Here is a 4,945-nt window from a genome sequence, read left to right as displayed (position 1 = left end):
CTCAACTCAATACAGTCGCAGGAGTGGCCACAGCCAACACTGCGGGGAACTACGTGACAGTCTAGGTAACCGACAGGGCAGTGAAAAGGAATACTGTCATTTTAAACCACCAAGCTTTGTCATTACGCAGCAATAAATGCACTCAACTTAAGGTTCTGATGTCCCATTTAGTATTTCAAAACTTTGATACTTTAAAAGAATTTTAAAACAAGCCAACTCCATCATCTTCTTTTATAGCTTCAAAGCAAAAAACATCATTCTGTTCAGATGGCAGTGTGAGCAGGTTGGATGCAAAATGCCTCTCCTAAACTACAAGTAGGACATGGAGAATCATCTAAGAAAGAGTGAAATCATCTGGCAACGGCAGTAAGACACAAAATATAAACATATTCTAACCTCTGGAAAGATTTTTATTTTTTAAATCCACCGTCTCAGTGTCAGGGGTTTCAGAATCCCATCTTTGAAGAAAGCTTTTTTTCCCAATTCTATCAATACTTGTCTTATTAAACAGAAAACAGGTCAGGAGAAACAAAGGCTTCATGGAAACCAAAAACCATAGTTGTTGAATTTAAGTCTGCTGATGAGAAGCAACTTGTAATTGACTAGTGAGAAAAGGATCAAAGTTGATAACTCCTCCCAGGAAAAAAAAAAAAAGAGGGACTTCCTTTGCGGCACAGTGGTTAAGAATCCACCTGCCAATGCAGGGGACACGGGTTCGAGCCCTGGTCCGGGAAGATCCCACATGCTGTGGAGCAACTAAGCCCGTGTGCCACAACTACTGAGCCCATGCGCCACAACTACTGAAGCCCGAGTGCCTAGAGCCCGTGCTCCGCAACAAGAGAAGCCACCGCAATAAGAAGCCCGCACACCACAACGAAGAGTAGCCCCCGCTCACCACAACTAGAGAAAGCTGGGGCGCAGCAGCGAAGACTCAATGCAGCCAAAGCTAAATTAATTTTTAAGAAAAGAGAGAGAAAATGGTTGAGGAGAGGAAGGCTATGGAGAAGAAACTGATATACACGTGAGAAAAGTCCCATTGGAGTCACGTTTCTACGTGGACCAGGGATTAGATTTCCCAGAGAGTGTGGAAAAGGGCACTTAGGCAAATATAATTTAAATATCAGAGAACAGAGGACTTCAACTAACCTTTGAAACACACGTGCCTCAAAGAGGAGACAAGAAAAAACTCCAAAATGATTATGGCACCTGCTATGGTGGTGGGAGGATGGATGATTTTTTCCCCCTTCTTTTTAATTGTACTTCGATGTGTCTGTGCCTTTTCGTTTTAACTTGGAAAGATTTGGGGAGGCTGAAAATGTTCGTATGGTGATTTTTTAAAAGAGATGGGGGTTGGTTGGTTTAACAATAATAAAAATAATACCTTAACATTTTCAGAAAATGATTTTTTACGATTAAGCAGAACGAAGACAATAATTAAAGCATAAAAAGAAATACATTAGAAAACAACAACATAGCCTTATTGATAAATCCAACTGCAAATTTCTTGGGGAAAAAAACCATAAAAGTGGTCCCTTTAACAAAATCAATTAAAAAGGAGGAAAATGCCTCAATAATGAGGGTTAAAATGGGCCTAACAACAGCTACTGAAAAATAACTCTGAAAATATAAAAAATAGGCAGGCACAATTGTAATATATTTGAAAACCTGGATCAGGTTTGGCAAACCTTATCTATAAAGCACCAGATAATACATATTTTAGGCTTTGCGGGTAAAAGACAATGATGAGTTAATTAAGAACAACCAATGCATGGGAGTGGGCCTTCTAGAAGCATTTTCACACATAACCAGTGAGAGTGTAAATCACAATAATTCGTCTGAAAAGCAATTTGGCAAATGTATCAAGAACTTTCCAAATGTGTAAAACGTGTTGATACCTGTGGAGGAGAGAGCGCTGCTACCCGGCTGCCGCTGGGACCACGGGTTTAGAGAAGGGGCTCCTGAGGAAGGGGGCGCCTCTCAGTAGGCTGCTCCTGGAAGTCCTGAAAGAAGGTGCAAGCTGCAACCAGCTGCGACCTTCAAGGCGAGGTGCCCTCGCATCCGGGACAGGAAAAGCGAGCCCATCAGGATGAAACCCCGCCTCCCTGCCTCCGGCTTCCGTCTCCAGTGCCCTCTACTGGCAGAAACGGGAAGCAAGCCAGCACAGGAAAAAAGGTGGTACGCAGAGCCTCATTTTCCGCAAAACGTAGCAGAGCAGAGACCGGTGGATTTGGAACTGCCAGATAATCACTGAAAAATTGGCAACACCTGAAACCTCTTTATAAAATTTCCCTTAAGGGGGCTTCCCTGGTGGCGCAGTGGTAGAGAGTCCGCCTGCTGAGGTAGGGGACATGGGTTCGTGCCCTGGTCCGGGAAGATCCCACATGCCGCAGAGCGGCTGGACCCGTGAGCCATGGCCGCTGAGCCTGCGCTTCCGGAGCCTGTGCTCCACAACAGGAGAGGCCACAGCAGTGAGAGGCCCGCGTACCGCAAAAAAAAAAAAAAAAAAAATTTCCCTTAAGGGTACAAAATATGCTGGATATTTCCAAAACCAAAGCCTTGATTCTAAACAGCGAGGACAGAACAAAAAACCCAGCATCAGGTGTTCCCTTTAGAGTGATTTCTGGGAGCAAGCAGGAGTTTACTTCATTTATATATTTTTTTTTATTTTTTGCGGTACACGGGCCTCTCACTGCTGTGGCCTCTCCCGCCGCGGAGCACAGGTTCCGGACGCGCAGGCCCAGCGGCCATGGCTCACGGGCCCAGCCGCTCCGCAGGCAGTGAGATCCTCCCGGACCGGGGCACAAACCCGTGTCCCCTGCATCAGCAGGCGGACCCTCAACCACTGCGCCACCAGGGAAGCCCTTATCATTGATTATTTCTTTCTGTGGTTTTACCTACCTGTGGTCAGCCGAGGCCGGAAAATATTAAATGGAAAATTCCAGAAATAATTCATAAATTTTAGAGTCCGTGCCATTCTGAGTAGTGTGATGAAATCTCGCGTGATGAAATCTCGCGTGATGAAATCTCGCGATATCAGCTCTGTTTCCTCAGGGATATGAATCGTCCCTTTGTCCAGCGAGTCCCGCCCAGTAGTTACTTAGTGGCAGAAGTTATCACCTGTTACAGTGTCGCAGTGCTGTGTTCAAGAGGCCCTGATTTTACTTAATTCTGCCCCCAAAATGCCAGAGGAGTGATGCTGATGATTTGGAAATGCCAGAGAGAAGCCCTAAAGTGCTTCCTTTAAGTGAAAAGGTGAAAGTTCTCGACTCAATAAGGAAAGAAAAATATCAGATGCTCAGATAGCTCAGACCTCTGGTAAGAGCACATCTTCTCCCCGTGACATTGTGAAGAAGGAAAATGAAATCTGTGCTGGTTTTGCTGTCGCACCTCAAACTGCAAAAGTTAACAGCCGCAGTGTGTAAGCGCTTAGTTACGAAGGAAATGGCATTCAGTTTGTACGGTGATATATATATATATATATATATATATATATTTTTGCGGTACGCGGGCCTCTCACTGTTGTGGCCTCTCCCGTTGTGGAGCACAGGCTCCGGACGTGCAGGCTCAGCGGCCATGGCTCACGGGCCCAGCCGCTTCGCGGCATGTGGGATCCTCCGGGACCGGGGCGCAAACCTGTGTCCCCTGCATCGACAGGCGGACTCTCAACCACTGCGCCACCAGGGAAACCCCGTTGATATTATTTTAATCATGATTTTGTGATCGGTCTGGCTTGGACGTTTTGAAGACAAAGATGTAGTTTTCCAATAGTTTTATTTCTCCTTGTTTTTCTGTATGAAATGCATGATAGAGTATTACTTCTACAAATCAGCAATTTTATACTAAGAGCAGCTGCATTACGGAGCATCTATAATGTAACCTGACATAAATCAAAAAACCTCAGATGGCTCTCAGATATGGTTACACATTGAAAGCAATACAGTTATGTTGACATCATCCTGTCATGATCTACCCGTCTGGACTAAACCCAAAGGACAAAGGGTACACGCAATTCGTTGAGAAGAACATTTATGGGGAGGATAGGCTCATTCACTTTTGACACAGGATGTGTAAAATCTAAGAACGTTTAGCTACTGACTCTTTAAGCAACAAGAGTGATTTTCTCCTGTTTACAGAGAGAATGTTGTTTGACCTAACCTTGATTGTACCATAGTATGTTTACCATATCATGTCTTGGCATGGTAAAATGCAGGTTTTTAAATTTGAGCTCTCAGTTGAGAAGACCAAAGGAACTGGTTTGCCTTATGGACTAATGAACCCGTGACCCCTCAGAAATTATCTAATGGGGTGCGTTTGCCCCATTCAACACAATATTTGAAATATTCCTTGGGTGACCTTTCAACTCCTTTCCATAATGTCATTTATAGTTGCCCTGGAAACCAATTAGTCAGCAAAGTAGCAGACCATCACCTCCTACCCTGCTTTTTTACCGCTGTGAAGTTAAGTTTTTATTTCTAATTTCTATGAGCCCATCAAAGAACAATCCCCAATACCGCCTAAAAACACTCTTGTTAGGGAAGGGTCGATGTGAGTTGAGGTAATGTGGAGGACGTTTCAAAGCGATTTCGTTTTCATCCAGTTTTTCTTTTCTTTTAGCTCCCTGTATTATAAATGTCTTGCAAGACAACTGCCCTGAAACTTAACACCCGGGAACTCTTGTAAAGCCATTTCTAATGGGGTAACTTTAGACTCTAGAAAATGTGGGAAAAAAAACCCCACATGTCTGACCATCCAACAATTCTGGGTGTATGACCTGGAGAAAGACTGGCATTTGAATACAAGGAACTATGTACAAGTGCTAGTTCTTTGCAGCACTGTTAGTAAAAGGGGGACTTGGAAACAATCTGTATGTCCAACAATGGTAAAGGAATTAATACAGGGTAGTATATCCACGTGATAGACTTTTATACAGCAGTTAGAACTAAAT

Source organism: Phocoena sinus, chromosome X (assembly GCF_008692025.1).
Source record: "Phocoena sinus isolate mPhoSin1 chromosome X, mPhoSin1.pri, whole genome shotgun sequence".
Lineage (NCBI taxonomy): Eukaryota > Metazoa > Chordata > Mammalia > Artiodactyla > Phocoenidae > Phocoena > Phocoena sinus.
The sequence above is the reverse complement of the archived record's forward strand: the minus strand, read 5'-3'. Positions refer to the sequence as shown.